This window comes from Pan troglodytes, chromosome 11, assembly GCF_028858775.2.
Source record: "Pan troglodytes isolate AG18354 chromosome 11, NHGRI_mPanTro3-v2.0_pri, whole genome shotgun sequence".
Classification (NCBI taxonomy): Eukaryota; Metazoa; Chordata; class Mammalia; order Primates; family Hominidae; genus Pan; species Pan troglodytes.
Genome location: NC_072409.2, coordinates 48,994,959 through 49,011,775, shown reverse-complemented (window position 1 = coordinate 49,011,775; position 16,817 = coordinate 48,994,959). Strand labels below are relative to the sequence as shown.

Sequence of the window (16,817 nt, the reverse complement as noted above, 5' to 3'; positions counted from 1 at the left end):
GGACACTGAGGACAGGGTTCAAAACCCACTGGTCTCCCCAGAGTGAAGCACCCCCAGGGGAAACTGACAGCAACTCAGGCAGTCACAGAGGTCAACCATCAGAGAGGTGAGCGCTAGACAAAAACCACATCCTCATTCTTTGGGTCCATTAGGAAATGGGCAGGGTTGCAGGGGTCCTCCGCCTCCTGGAGAGGGCTGGATAAGCCTGAGTTACCACGGGGTGTGGGGGGAGGGTGCGGAGAGCACCCCCAGGGCGAGGGTCCTGCTCTCTGCTCAGCCCACGGTGACATCTCTAATGCAAGCATATGCTGGCTCTAAATTATATTAGCTTGCTTGCTTTATTTGGATGCATCTCTGTTTTTGACACCATGTCCTCTCTATAGCTATAGACATCTCGCATGCTTTACAAAGCACTGAGCACACAATAATTAACCAATACTCACTGACCAACCTGCCAGGGGCAAAGAGGGCCAGCCCAGGAAGGGGGCACATTTCCACATATCACCCAAGAGCCTCTCATGCTGGCTCAGACCCACAGACAAGACTGGGAAGATCCGCCCACAGAATGTTCCTCCTTGCCCTCCATGACCAGATTCTCACTTTAAAAAGAGCCCTTAGTCCGGTGCATCCCGCAGAGAACAGATAAGAGGGGCCTAAGTCCCCAGGAAACCAGCACCATCCATCCGGTGAGATTGCTGGCCACTCAGCCCAGGGGTGATGGCTGCTAACGGGTCACTTAAAAAAAATGACCATGCATTAAAAACATTATTAAATCATCACTCACAAGAGAACCAAGGAGGTGTCACAATCCCTTCAGAGGAGAAGTCAAAGAATCACAAAAAGACATGGAGTTGGCTGGGGGAATGGGGATGGATTGGGCCATGATGGATTGATAATTAGGGGGCTTCCTTGTGGGGTGCTGGAAATGTCTTGGAGCTAGAGGTTGCACAACATTGCAAATGTACTAACTGCCATGGAACTATTCACTTTAATATGATTAACTTTATGTTATGTGAATTTCACCTCAAGAAAAAAATAATACAGAGTAAAAGAATATTGACATGAATTTCCAACGGACACAATACCAGCCTTTTCCATGGGGAGTCAATTGTCTCTCCAGGAGGCTGAACCCATTTGCACATCTAGGGACAAGGATTATTTGCATTGCCTTCAGATATCTATGACTTACAGAGCTGTACAAAGACAGGTGAGCCCTGGGTGGCCCCAGTGCTCCATTCAAAGGCTGCCTATGCCCAAGTCCAAGGTGGAATGAGGAGAAGATGGAGTTCACAGGTTTAGGAGGAAACCAGCTTTAGCCAATGGGAAGGTGATGCTGCAGAATAAGGTGTGTCTAGAGATGGTGTCAGGAGTGACTCCTGCATTTCTTGGAGGCAGGGGGGAAGGTGGGCTCACTGGAGCACTGGGGCTTGAGGAGATGGTCCACCATGTGACACAGTGAGAAGCTGAGGTGTCCAAGGCACCATGGAGGGGCAGGACCACACAGGGTGCACGCCAGGCAGTTTGCAGCCCTGGCCTGGCTAGGGGCTTCCGTAGCACAGTGCCGCAGCTGCTGGGGCACACATCAAGGGATCAGGCACACGAAATGCTCAATGACACACACAAACGTAATTTCCCCTGACTTGTACAAAAAATAGGGTGATCACTCCGCTCTGAGTTCCCACACAGTGATGCAGACTCATTTTCAGAAACGCCTTTTCTTTCTGCCAATCTGGAATTCTTTCCGGGCTCCTCAAACACCTCTAAGAATCCACAATCTTAGACAGAGGGCTGCCTGGGGCCTTTCCCTTCTGGCTTTCCCCAGGCATCCATACCTACAACACCTGGGGCACGCTAACACTCACAGGCCAGGTGAACACATGCTTGACTGCTCTCCATATGTACCGAGGGCTGCCCATGACCTCTGTGAGTGACCTTTCCGTCTGGACCACACGCAGTGCATCATCGAGGGAGCACACAGCCCCCGTGTGCACAAGGTCATGCTCCAGAAGCATCACTCACCTGCATGTGCACACTCTCAAGGCACAGCTAACTCCACTTTTCCACTGCAATTAGTACACAGTAATTATTACCCAAACCCAGCACGTGGAAACGTGGTCTGCAGCCTACATGGACTGTGTTTCCACTGAGTTCTGTCCTTGTGTGCAGCAGGGAGGCGGCTACCAGGTCACAAGCATTCACCTCGGAGTGCACATGACGATGACCAATACGAGCCTGATGTCATTATCGGAGCCTCCTTCAAAGATGCTGCTCCCTCCCCACAGTGGTCTTGTTACTCTATAACTAGAAGTTTCTGAGCCACCAGCTCCAGAATGCAAGGCCCAAAAAGGGCCCTGTTACTCTTTTACAAGCAACCAGAGCAGAAATGAAAATGTCACCGACCTCCCAGAAAGAAACTGAATTATTCATCTGCAGCATTCACAGCCCCATGTGTGAAGTTAACGGGGGTTGTCCCCCTTGTTGTTCAGGCTGAAAAGTTTCCATGACTAGATGTGGGCACTCCTGTCCGAGCTCATGTATCATGCCTGCCTCCTTCCTGGTGGCCACACAAGGACATGGGTACACGGCCCTTGCACTTGTATGAGCACGTGCCCACCCTTCTCCTCATGTCCTCACGTCCCCAGCTTCCTGGCTCCTTACATCGTAGAACCTGGATGACCTTGTGAAAACACACACATCTGATGCTCCCTCCGAGGTCCCTATACCACAGCATCCTTTGAGTTCACAGCCATCCGGTTCCTACAATTCAGCCCCAAAGGAGACTAGGGCCATCAGTTACCTAAGGACATACATGGTGGAGGAGTTGATTTCATTCTCCTCCTTTGAGTTACCTGAACTTCTTACAGTAAATGTGTTATTTGTTTAATCCGGGGGGGTGGGGGAGGGGGAACCACACCTGGGAGCGCATGATTTTTTTTTTTTTTTTTTTGAGACAGAATCTCACTCTGTTGCCCAGGCTGGAGTGCAGTGGTACAATCTCAGCTTACTGCAACCTCTGCCTCTCAGGTTCAAGAGATTCTCCTGCCTCAGTCTCCCAAGTAGCTGGGATTGTAGGTGCGCACCATCACGCCCGGCTAATTTTTGTATTTTTAGTAGAGACAGGATTTCACCACGTTGGTCAGGCTGGTCTTGAACTTCTGACCTTGTGATCCACCTGCCTCAGCCTCCCAAAGTGCTGGGATTACAGACGTGAGCCACTGCGCCCAGCCTCATGATTCTTATAAATTGCTGCAAGGATATGCCCACAGCAGAAGCAGGGAGAGCTGGCAGTGGCATGTCCCACAGCCTCAGGCTTGGAGAGCAGCCCTCCCAGCCCCAAGGGCTCTCCCAGGGCTGGAGGTGCTTAGCCAGCTGTTTATGCATACGTTACACATCCCTGCAGCAGAAAGAGAGTCAGCCTGTCCAAAGAGAATCATTTGCGAGAAGACACCGAAAGACTAGAGTAGTCGTGGTGTCAGGCCTGCTCATCCAAACGACTTTGATCACTGAGAAAACTCAGCGCCGTAGGATGGCTCCAGGGATTGCACAGAACCCCATTCCACTCCACCTGCAACAGGTATTTCCAAACCCTCCGCATTTGCAGAAATCTATTTTCTTTTTATTGCTCATAAATCACTCTATTTTAAACCCCAGCATGACACAGATTTTTTAATTAAGTGAAGCAAAACTAATCTCACTTGAAGAATCACTACAAAACTGTGACCTTTTCCCTCACATAGGAAGATGCTACAATATCAGGGTCAGGAACCAAATTCCCCAAAGTCCATCAGTGAAAAAATGTCTACTTTATGACCTAAGATGAAAGCTGACAACAGAGCGTTCAGAAGGACACACCATCAACTGTCTTCAGTCCCTGACTCACCAAATGAAAAGTGACGGCAAAGCAATCTCTGCTTAAACATCACTCTAAAAACATACCACTCCTTTTGGCCTTATTTTTCTTGGGTTTTTCAAACAGGCTAATTTGTGGCCTTTATTGGAAATAAACAAAACATAAATAAATCAGTACCTATCAACACGCCACTCAGAATAATCACCTCAAACACCCTGGAAAAGTGGTGAAAATCTCATCCCCCCTCTAAGTGGTGGCTGCGGGTTTCTTCTCACTCTGGTATAAGGCTGCCCAGATTCTCCCGGCGTGTAATGCTTGTGTAATGCTCGGGGGCAGCAATCTGAAACTTCTAGAGACACTGAAGTCCTGCAGGTCACTGGGGTAGTTCCTATTAACTTACCACTCAGGCACCAAAGGCTACCCCAGGGCTTAAAAGCCTTAATGTCCCTCCTAAGGCACCTCATCTGCTGCTCCCCAGGGGGTACCATGTAATCCAAGGGAATCCAGCCCCATAAGAATCTGGTAATACCTAGGACTACAGACTACAGTCCTGATTAGACTGGTTCCACACAGAGGCTGCATTTAAAACACTAGCTCTGAGGTCCTCATATGTTAATACATTCCCAATTCCCAATATCAGGAAAGAAGGAAATGTTATCACTACAGACCCCATAGACATTAAAAAGGAACACGGCAAACAACTCCGTGCACAAAGAGTCAACAACTTAGAGGAAATGATCAAATTTCTCAATAACAACCAACCACCAAAATTCACACAAGATGAAATAGATACCTGAGCAATACTATAAACAGGAAAGAAATAGAATATGTAGTTAAATACCTTCTGAAAAAGACATCTGAAAAGGCTCAGAGATAGTTTTACTGGCAAATTCTACCAAACATGTAAGGAACCTAACAACAATTACATACACTCTCTTCCACAAAATAGAGGAGGAAAAAACATTTCCCAACTTAAATGAGGCCAGCACTACCCTGATAGCAAATCCAGAAAAAGACATTACAAGAAGACTATAGGACAATACCCTTCATGAACACAGATGCAAAAATCCTCAACCAAATATTAGCAAACTGAATCCAGTAATATGTAAAAATAATGCACCACAGCCCAAGGGAGTTGATTCCAAAACACAAGATTGACTCAGTGTTCAAAAATCAATAAATGCAAGCCACCTACTCACAGAAGAAAAAGCACACAGGCATATCAATTTATATAGAAAATGCATTTAAAAAATTCAACATTCATTCATGATAAAAGCTTTCAGCAAACTAAACCTAGAAGGGAACTCTCTCAGCCTGACAAAGGGCATCTATGGAAAACTCACAGCTAACATCATACTTCATGGTGGCAGACAGATGCTTTCACCGAAAGTCGGAAGCAAGGCAAGGATGTGCTCTCACTACTTCTCAACATTGCACCAGAAGTCTTGGCTAAAGAAACAGGGCAAGAAAAAGAAAGGAAAGGCACACAAACTGAAAAGAATGAAATAAAATGGACTATTCACAGACAGCATGACTGCCTATGTAGAAAATTCCAAGGATTTCTTTTTGTACATAAAAGCTCTTGGAACTAATAAGTGAGGTTAAGCAAAGTCAAGAGGGTCCAAGATCAACAACATAAAAGTGGTCATATTTCTATGGATTCTATCAACATTTGGGAAACTGATAAAGTGAACTGCATCAAAATTAAAATGTTTGGCTCTGTGAAAGATGCTGTTAAAAGAATTAAAAGGCAAGCTAAAGATTGAGAGAAAATATTTGCAAATCACATATCTGACAAAGAAGTTGTATTTAGAATATATAAAGAAGTCTCAAAACTCAATATCAAGAAAATAAACAACTCAATTAAAATATGAGCAAGACTTCAACAGATACTTCACCAAAGAGGATACACAGATGGCAAATTAGCACATGAAAAGATGTTTTACATCATTAGCCACTAGGAAATGCAATTAAAACCACAATGAGCACATTATATATACATTAGAATGGCTTAAGAAAAAAACTTAACAATACCAGGTGCTGGTAAGGGTACACGGTGATGTGGCTGGTGAGACTGTAATATGGTACCGCCACACTAGAAAAGACTTGGGCAGTTTCTTATAAGAATAAACACACACAGACCATATGACCCAGCAATCCCACTTCTGGACATTTATCAAAAGGAAATGAAACTGCATGTTCATAGAAAAGCTCATACACAAATGTTTACAGCAGTTCTGTTCAAACACACAATGGACTTACAGAGGGACAAAAAAAAACCAAACTATTGATACCTGCAACAGCTGGAATGAGCCTCAACGGCACTGTGGTGAGTGAAAGAAGTCAATCTCAAAAGGCTATGTACTGCGTGGTTCCATTATATGACATTCTTGAAAAGGTAAACTATAGGAACAAAGAGTAGCTCAGCAGTTATAAGTGATTGGGAGGGAGCTGAATATAAAGGGATGGTATGGGGAGTTTTCTTGGAGGATAGAATTTCTCTGTATTCTAACTGTGGTGGTGGTTACACCATCTGCACATGTCTTAAAACTCACAGAAATGCACACTGAGATAATCATTCTTACTGTGTATTAATTTTAAAAGTAAAGGAAAAGGAAAAACAAAATAAAATGACTGCACCCATTTGATTGAAATGTCTTTTAAAATACCTTTATTTTTAGGCAGACACAAAAGGACAGACACTGCGTGATTCCACCTATAGGAGGTCCCTAGAGTAGTCAGTCACAGCGACAGAAAGGGGAATCAGGGCTGGGGAGTTATTTAATGGGTACAGTTTCCATTTGGGATGATGAAAAACCTCAGGAGATGGAGGGTGGTGATGGCTGCCCAACAATATGGATGTACTTAATGCCACTAAACTATACCCTTACACATGGTTAAAATGATCAATTTTATGTTTATTTTACCACAATTGTAAAAACTCACGTTCTTCCACAAGAATAGATTTAGAAAATTGTATTTGTATAAAAATAAAACAATAAAAGAAGTTCAAAAAGCAAAAAGCTAAAGTCTCTCCCCACCACACTCTCCAGATAACATCACTGTCAACAGCTTGCTGTGCTTCATGTCAGATGTTCACAATCTTTATCATACACGCCGGCTCAGGTGCACGCCGGCTCAGGTGCACGCCGGCTCAGGTGCACGCCGGCTCAGGTGCACGCCGGCTCAGGTGCACGCCGGCTCAGGTGCACGCCGGCTCAGGTGCACGCCGGCTCAGGTGCGTATAGGCTGAGGTGCATGCCAGATAGGGTGCACGCTGGCTCAGGTGCATACAGGTTGAAGTGCATGCCAGCTCAGGTGCACGCCAACTCAGGTGCATATAGGTTGAGATGCAAGCCAGATAGGGTGCACGCTGGCTCAGGTGCATACAGGCTGAGGTGCATGCCAGCTCAGGTGCACACCAGCTTGACTGCATACAGGCTGAGGTGCATGTCAGTTCAGCTGCATACAGGCTGAGGTGCATGCCAACTCAGGTGCATATAGGCTGAGGTGCACGCCAGCTAGGGTGCATGCTGGCTCAGATGCATACAGGCTGAGGTGCATGCCAGCTCAGCTGCATACAGGCTGAGGTGCACGCCAGCTCGGGTGCATGCCCGCTTAGGTGCACACAGGAATAGGGGCTTCTAATTCTGTGATTAAATGTGAAACAGAGGTCCTGGGTCAATTTGCACAATCCTTTTGACTTTAAAAGAGTCATGCTCTTTGCTTCCCACAGGAGGCAACTGAAAAGTAAGTAAAACACATCCCAAAGGTGAAGTCACTGGTGGAGGGTAAAGAACACAAGATGGCAGCCACCAAGGGCTGGGGAGTAAAAGTCCTTCACAATTTCTGACTGTTGTAAGAACTCGATGAAGGCCAGAAAGGAGGAGGAGATGGCAAAGTTAGCTGGGATTGAGAAGATGATGGAGACAAGACACTTACAAGATGGACAGGAATGATCACTGGGCATCCAAGAACAATTTATGAAAGCCAAATATACAGCCTTAAAATAGAATGTGGACCTAAACACTGAGAAGCACCCCCTTTTGTAAGATTTGTGACAAAAATTAATTTGAGTGGAGTTAACAGTCCTAATGACATGGTGGACCCAAGAGCCAAATCACCGCTAGCAAAACGGCAGAATTCATATAGCATTCAAAGATGTCCTGCAAGAGCTTTGGGCCTAATGATGTCGGTGCTTAATGATGTCTATGGAATATATGAAACTTCCTCAGCTGCGCGAAGGCCAATGTTACAAGTTAATCAAAAGGAAAAACCCCAGGCCCTTCCCCTTTCCCCCCATTCAACTTAAGTAGTCTTCATTTCCCACAGTAGTAAATTTTCTAGATACATCTTGTAGACCTCAAAGTACTGGAGAGGGCCAGGCATGGTGGCTCACATCTGTAATCCCAGCATTTTGGGAGGCTGAGGTGAGAGGGGTGCTTGAGCCCAGGGGTTTGAGACCAGCCTGGGCAACATAGTGAGATCCCATCTCTATAAAAAATGTAAAAAAATTAGCCAGGCATGGTGGCACACGCCTGTGGTCCCAGCTACTCAGGAGGCTGAGGTGGGAGGATCACTTGAGCCCAGGAGGTTGAAGTTGCAGTAAGCCAACACTGCACTCCCGCCTGGGCAACAGAGCAAGACCCTGTCTCAACAAATAAAGTATTGGAAAGGAAGCGCTCATTCAATTTATCTTAAGATACTGTAAGATATCTGCCACTTTTCCTAAGATATTGTAAATGATACTACATTTTGAAATATGTAAGTTGTGCTATAACAACAACAACAACAAAACATCCTAGGCCTGAGCAAGCAGTGCTCCATTCGGAGCTGACCCGAACCTTAAAAAGGAGCGAAGGCCGGGCACAGGGTCTGACGCCTGTAATCCCAGCACTTTAGGAGGCCGAGGCAGGACGACTCCTTGAGTCCCAGAGTTTGAGACCATCCTAGGCAACACAGCAAGACCTCATCTAGAGGTCTAGATGAGGTTTTAGTAGACTAAAAATTTAAAAACTAGCCAGACATGGTGGTGCACACCTGTGGTCCCAGCTACTCAGGAGGCTGACATGGGAGGACTGAAGTTCAAGGTTGCAGGGAGTCAGCCTGGGTGACAGAATGAGACCCTGTCTCAAAAACAACAGCCGGGCATGGTGCCTCACACCTGTAATCCCAGTACTTTGGGAGGCCGAGGCAGGTGGATCACCTGAGGTCAGGAGTTCGAGACCAGCCTGCCCAACATGGTGAAACCGTCTCTACTAAAAATACAAAAATTAGCCGGGCATGGTGGCACATGACTGTAATCCCAGCTACTTGGGAGGCTGAGGCAGGAGAATCGCTTGAACCTTGGAAGCAGAGGTTGCAGTGAGCCGAGACTGCACCACTGCACTCCAGCCTGGGCAATGCACTCCATCTCAAAAAACAAAACAAAACAAACAAAAAAACAAAAAGAAGAAAGAAGTGAAGGCAGACAGTCAGAGGGCTACAGAGACTCCAGGCTGGTCAATCAGTGACAGAAATTTGAGTTCCCTTTCTCAGGTCCTCCCCAGGCATCCCCCAGAGAAGTAGGGCAGAGAGAAGACGGGTACCATGCCCACAGCAGCACTCTGGGTCCCCCAAGGGCTGCCTTCACGGTCCCCATCCCAGCCCAAAGGAGTTCCAGCCACTCTGCTGATGCATGGCACCAAGTTCTGGGCTCAAGTCCTCCCACCTCCCCCTTTGGTTGCCAAGAAACCTCCCTCCAAAGATGTCCAAATTCAAACTGCTGCTTCTAGACACCTGGCACCAATAAACCCCGAAGATAAACACAGCCTGACTCATTTACCCAGCCCTGTGCATCGCAAGCATTTTAGCCATAATTAACCTTCGCTTAAACCCTGTGTTTGTGCTTGAGTTTAGCAATCACCAGCATTCGAATCCAAATAAGAACATCACAAAGATTACAGTGGACAAATAAAATATAAACAGATCCAAATGCCTCCATGTTCTTAATTACTAGCTATGTTCCTTTGTATACACAGATGAAAGCAGCAACTAAATAGCCTGCGTAAACTGCGTTTACATGAGTTTTTCTCTGTATGACCAGAAGCACTAAAACTCACCTGCAGAACCCCACTGAGCTTCAGAACCCGTGGGTGATTTTTGTTTTTTCAGTGTGTACACTTCATTATCATTTTCAAGCCCACCCTGGAAGAGGACAAAGGCTAAAACATGAAATATTAAGCCACTCTCCCCCAAGCTACAGACACATGTAGCTTGACAGACACATGTCAGCTTCTGCCTGACAGACATATGTCCCTCAAAGAAGAGAAAAAAGCCAGACAGATTCTTCCCACACCACCACGTTCCTCCTGGCCAAGTCTTTCCGTAGAGAAAGGCCAAGCTGGGTTCAAGACCAGAGACTCTGCTCTCAAGTCTGTGACTGTCAGCCCCTGCAATAGGGGTCCCTGTTGCGGAGGCCCCTGGTGTCCCACCCTGAAAAGTCCCAGAAAGCACTTCTGAGAGCAGCAGCTCTGGCTTTAGAACCTGAGGAGGGTGCCTGGGGCTACAGGGAGGGTTTCACAGCTGCCCTGCTGGCACCATGTGGTCACCAGACCCCTCTTTCTCCCCAGCTCCGGGCCCACCCCGGAGGAGGCTCTCCTGGGGAAATGGGTCGAGGTGCAGGATGAGAAAGAACCTGCAGAACCTGCAGCTGGAGGACAGACCAGCTACAACCTGGAGGCCATCCTGGGCTGCCAGGAATGACCTGGCTTTGTGAGAACCAGTGTCACAGAGGCTGGGCAGGAAGCCCCAAGGGCCTGAAAGCAGGTGGGACTGAGACCCATGTCCCCACCCACCTGGGAGCCAGAAGGGGCCTGCTGGGCCCCCAGATCCTGAGCCTCAGCCAGTGAGAAGCAGGGAAGGGGACACATGCTGACCACCAGTCCCAGGAACAAACACCCACTCCTGCCAGCCCAACCACACCAGGACTGGTCCATGGGTCACAGCCTTGGCATGGGCTCAGCTCCCCACTCCCACCACACGGCCAGTGACCTGAGTCCCTCCTACCTCTGTGACCAGCTCCACTGTCTCACTTGTTCACCCATCAATCATTCATTCACTCCAACATTGCACCTGATGGAAAAGAAAGAGAAGAGCCACCTTTACCAGTCCTGGAGCTGGCACCCCTCTGCATTCCCCTACTGATCCATCAGGCAGCTCCCATCCAGTCCAGACCAAGCCTGCCGTGGACCACCAGGCTGTGTTTCTCCTGCCTCGCTGTGACTGTTTACGGCAGAATTCACAGGATGGCACACAGGTCTGATAAGAGCACGCCAGGCATACGGGAGGCCAATGTCAGCAGGCTCACAGAGAGCGGGAAACAATGATATGACCATGGCTTGCACAAATATTTTTTTTCCCAGAAAAAGAAAATATCATGGAGGCAGAGCTCCCAGGCTTTCTGCTAATAAATGCCTCTAGCATGTCCAAGCCATGTCACATTTTGAAGGAAAATGAAGCAGTTTTTGGAAGGAGGACAACAGGAATGGTCCCCAGAGGCACCTAAGGTATTACTGATGCTTAAATATGGGGCCAATGGTGACCGGAATGAAGCAACCTTCCTAAGAAGCAGAAGGTCGGCTGAGGTGTGAGCACAGCTTGCACAAGGCCCCGGACCTCGCTCCTGGTGCCATTAGAATGTAAGAAGTGCCAACCTTCGGCCACCTCATGCTGGCCCGATGATCTCTGGGCAAGAATAACAAGCCCTGCCTGCTCTGGGGCAGGCTTCTGGGAGCAGGGCAACACCTTCATACAATACACCTTGAGCAAGCTCACACACCTTACCTAGGGCCCACACTGGTTTATAAAACATAGCATGCCACGGGGCCCGTGCACTGGGGAGCACTGACCAGTGTGATGGCTGATGTCACATGTCAACTTGGCTGTGCCACAGTACCCAGATATCTGGCCAATCATTATTCTTGATACTTCTGTGGAGGTATTACATTTTTAATGAGATCAACATTTAAAGCAGAGGCTTTGAGTAAAGCAAATGACCCTCTGTAATGAGGGTGGTCCTCATCCAATCAGCTGAAGGCATGAATAGCACAGGCTGACCTCCCCCAAGGAGGAGAGCAGAAAGATCTGCCTCCAGACAGCCTTCCATTGAGCTGCAATTCTTCTCTGGGTCTCCAGCCTGCTGTATATTTTAGACTCGTGGCATCTCCACAATCAGGTGAGCCAATTCCTTGTAATGTCTACACACGCATACACATGCACACACCCATTAGTTTCACTTCTGTGGGGGACCCTGACCGACACAATCAATCAGGGACATGGCAAAGGTATCACGCCAGGCTCCAGAGATGCCTCCAATCCCCACTTCGGAGCAGAACCTGACTGTGGAAGGAAGCCCCCATGACCACATGGCACCAACAAAAAGTCATGCCTGTGAAGGATCTAGGCACATACACAATATTTGGCTGGGATACTGGGCTGACCTGTCCAGGGATAGGAGAGCCGACATATCTGACCCCAGAGAAACACACCACATCACTGTACTACCATGTCAAATTCTCCCCAGGCCATTTCACTTTAGACAAGCTGGAGGCATGGAGGAGAGTGGGGTAAGTTTTATCTTTTGGCTAAAAATACAACTAAGACTTCCGTAAAATAAGTTCAGTAAGCCTCCTAATGAGAAGAGACTCCTAAATCCAAGAAACTCTCCCAGAATGCAGACTTCCAGCATGCTGTGCACTGCTATTCTGGAACCTATGAGCACACATGTGCAGGCAGGCACTCACACACACATGCATATATGCACAAGGTACATGCACGTACACACACACACACAAATGCCCACACACATTCACATACACACACGCATGCACCCCCCCCCCAAACACACACACACACGGCCTACTACAAACACTGCCAATTTCTTTTTCTGGGCTCCACCATTCACAGGGGCCATCACGTGTCCTGCTAATCAATGCCTTGACAAGAGTAATGTACACCAAGGAAAACAGTCAAGGGTGTGGCAGACTGGAGAGACCTCCACTGAAGGCCCCAGGGACACACAGCACACACGGCTTCGTAGCACACTGCAGAACATACACATCTATGACACAGTGGTGAGCAAATAAAGCAAGGTGCATACCTCTGCGTGGCATGACCGCGGCTTTGGGGAAACACCCCCTCTATGGATGTGTGTGTACTTATGCATGCACGCATGTGTGTGCATCTGAAAATCACAGAGAAAAAAATTCAGAAAGGCAGGTTGTTTATGGCATTTACCCAGCACAATGAAAGCTTTCACTCTTTGCTTTCTGTCTTCATTTTCTGAGCAATAAAAATGCCATTAAAATAATGGAAAAGTTAGTCAGCACATCTTACTTCCTGTTCACACTAAATATCCAACAAGTATTCTTGTAGAAACACTCCTTAAAAGCAAAGGCCCCACTGACAGAGAGAAAAACTCGCATAAAAAAGATAGAAGGCACCTTTCCTGTTTCCCCCCTGAGTCAACATGAAGTTATTTTACAAAGCAGAGAGTTTCCACTGTACTCTTATTTCTACAGCTTCCCACAAAGGCAAAAAGCAGCCGTGGTTTCCATTTTCCTGCTGATAAAGCCCTGCTGAAATACATCCTGGAGAAGGTGAAAGCCTGCCAGCCCTGTCTCCGCCCACCAGGGCCACCAGCTCAGCCCGCGCAGTATTTCAATTGCCTTCTTGTGTGCTGTAACAGGTTGAAGAGATGCAATCTTGTTTGCAAAAAGGGTCTTTCTAGATGTAAGAATCTCAGGATGAGATCTCCCTGGGTTATCTGAGTGGGCCCTAAATCCAGGGACAAGTGCCCTTATAGATACACTCAGAGGGAAAGACAGACGCAGACGCCATGTGATGTTGGAGCAGAGACTGGAGCAATGTGTCACAAGCCAAGGGACACTGGGGCCACACAAGAGGGAAGAAGCAGGACGGAGGCCCCCCTAGAGCCTCAGGGGAGTGTGGCCCTGCTGACACCTTGATTTTTACTTCTGACCTCCAGAACTGGGATAATAAATTTCTGTTGTTGGAAACCACCCAGTGTGTGGTACTTTTTACGGCAGCTACCAGACATTCATCCCTATGTCCCCTGTGCGCCTATGAAAAGGGATTGTTTCCTTCATGGTTCATTTACAGAGAAAGCAAGAAAGCCCCCAATACACAGACTATGAAAATGTGTGGGATGAGATGAAATGAATCATCCTCACTGCACCCTTGTTAGGGGTCTGCCTCTTGTTCACACTCCACTCTCCCACCCAAAACCTGAGTCCTATGGCCCCTCATCCCCCACCCCACCCCACCCCACCCCAAGGCCCTTCCTTCCCCCTCCTTGGGCAGCCACCGCTTTTGTTCCTGTCACTGCTGCTGTGTTGCATGTTACCCTGAACTCAGCAGCCTGCAACATGTTACTATGCTCCCAATTCTGTGGGTGAGGAGCCTCAGCGGGCCCCAGCTTCAGTCAGCTCATCTCTGCTCCAATGTCCAAGGACACCAAAGCTGACACACCTAATTACCAAGGGCTACAGCTACAGTCCTTGGAAGGCCTGTCCCCTCACTTATCAGGGCCCTGAGTGGAGGGGACTGAATACCAGGGCTGCCCACTGGAGCTCCCATGGCTGCCTGTGGAGCTTGGGTTTCCTCACAGCATGGCTGCCAAAGGGCCAACTCCTTCCTTGGCATCACAGGGCTCCCAGAGCCAGCATCCTGGTGAACAATGGGGAAGCCACATTGGGGGTCACTCAGCCTCACACCCACCACATTCCACCAATCAAGGCAGTTAGGAAGTAACCCAGATCCACAGCAAGGGGACAGACACCCTGCATCTCAGTGACAGCAATGGCGAGATTGGCCACCATGTTTTAAAAACTACAGCTTTTCGCCCAGCTCAGCCACCAGCTGTTTCCGATTTGCTCTGAGTTCTAACTCAGTGTTCGTTACTTCAACACCTCAGCCCCGTCCTCGTTAGGCAGCCTCACCCTCAAGATCCCCTCAAAGCCCCTGTATCCCCTATTGTGTCCGGAATTGGTGGGTTCTTGGTCTCACTGACTTCAAGAATGAAGCCGTGGACCCTCGCGGTGAGTGTTACAGCTCTTACGGTGGCGCGTCTGGAGTCTGTCCCTTCTGATGTTCAGATGTGTTCGGAGTTTCTTCCTTCTGGTGGGTTCGTGGTCTCGCTGGCTCGGGAGTGAAGCTGCAGACCTTCACGGTGAGTGTTACAGCTCCTAAGGCAGCGCGTCTGGAGTTGTTCGTTCCTCCCGGTGGGCTCGTGGTCTCGCTGGGCTCAGGAGTGAAGCCGCAGATCTTCGCAGTGAGTGTTACAGCTCATAAAAGCAGCGTGGACCCAAAGAGCTAGCAGTAGCAAGAGCGAAAGAACAAAGCTTCCACAGTGGGGAAGGGGACCTGAGTGGGTTGCCAATGCTGGCTCAGGCAGCCTGCTTTTATTCTCTTATCTGGCCCCACCCACATCCTGCTGATTGGTAGAGCCGAGTGGCCTGTTTTGTCAGGGCGCTGATTGGTGCGTTTACAATCCCTGAGCTAGAGACAAAGGTTCTCCACGTCCCCATCAGATTAGTTAGATACAGAGTTTCCACACACAGGTTCTCCAAGGCCCCACCAGAGCAGCTAGATACAGAGTGTCGACTGGTGCACTCACAAACCTTGAGCTAAACACAGGGTGCTGATTGGTGTATTTACAATCCCTGAGCTAGATATAAAGGTTCTCCACGTCCTCACCAGAGCAGCTAGATACAGAGTGTTGATTGGTGCACTCACAAACCTTGAGCTAAACACAGGGTGCTGATTGGTGTATTTACAATCCCTGAGCTAGATATAAAGACTCTCCACGTCCCCACCAGACTCAGGAGCCCAGCTGGTTTCACCTAGTGGATCCCGCACCAGGGCTGCAGGTGGAGCTGCCTGCCAGTCCTGTGCCGTGCGCTCGCATTCCTCAGCCCTTGGGTGGTCGATGGGACTGGGCGCCGTGGAGCAGGGGGTGGCTCTCGTAGGGGAGGCTCGGGCCGCACAGGAGCCCATGGAGTGGGTGGGAGGCTCAGGCATGGCGGGCTGCAGGTCCCGAGCCCTGCCCCGTGGGAAGGCAGCCAAGGCCCGGTGAGAAATCGAGCACAGCGCCGGTGGGCCAGCACTGCTGGGGGACTCAGTACACCCTCCGCAGCCACTGGCCCGGGTGCTAAGTCCCCCATTGCCCGGGGCCAGCAGGGCTGGCTGGCTGCTCCGAGTGCGGGGCCCACCAAGCCCACGCCCACCCGGAACTCCAGCTGGCCCGCAAGTGCCGCACACAGCCCCGGTTCCCGCTCCTGCCTCTCCCTCCACACCTCCCTACAAACTGAGGGAGTGGGCTCCGGCCTTGGCCAGCCCAGAAAGGGGCTCCCACAGTGCAGTGGGGGACTGAAGGGCTCCTCAAATGCCGCCAAAGTGGGAGCCCAGGCAGGGGAGGTGCCGAGAGCAAGCGAGGGCTCTGAGGACTGCCAGCAGGCTGTCACCTCTCACTATCAGTACATACACACATCCTTCTCCTGCTAAAAGTAACACGTCTTGTCCATTCTCCTCCAACCCCCAACCTCTCACTGCCATCCCAGAACCTGGGACACACTAGGCAGGCACTGCATGCTCTCCGAGGGGTAGATGGCAGCAGATTGAGTGGACCCTGTGCAGCCAGAGACAGAAACTGTGAAGCTGAAAAACACCATGTTAGGAATGACAGGGACGTGCCCACCTGGCCTGGGTGAGCAGGTGGCGGTGGGGTGGGATGCACAGAGGGGACAGCTGGAGAGACCCCTGAGGGTCCAGCGAGGGAGGCGGGGCCCATCAGCAAGCAACAGGAGCTGGTTCAGGGGCCCCTTCTCAGAGGAGAGGGTTCACAGCAGGACTGGAAACAGGGTGCCACGTGGGAGGTCTGAGACAAAATTAAACCACAGGTGCCACC

The 16,817-nt window shown here is 49.2% G+C and overlaps 1 protein-coding gene and 1 pseudogene across 20 annotated transcripts in view; one reads left to right on the top strand and one right to left on the bottom strand.

Annotated features, from left to right (window-relative positions):
- SEMA4D (semaphorin 4D) overlaps positions 1-16,817 on the bottom strand; it is a 136,293-nt gene that overhangs the window by 102,822 nt on the left and 16,654 nt on the right. For 3 of the 20 annotated variants that reach the window (XM_054658243.2, XM_054658238.2, XM_054658236.2), the window contains exon 1: positions 14,970-15,288. The exons of 12 other annotated variants lie outside the window; for them this stretch is intronic. The gene's annotated coding sequence lies outside the window, so the exon portion shown is untranslated. Of the gene's footprint in view, positions 1-10,897; positions 10,964-14,969; positions 15,289-16,817 lie in introns of those variants that run through there. 5 more of the 20 variants (XM_063787695.1, XM_054658235.2, XM_054658237.2 and 2 more) reach the window with 3 other exon arrangements.
- LOC104007921 (ubiquitin-conjugating enzyme E2 variant 1-like) lies at positions 7,656-10,594 on the top strand (annotated as a pseudogene).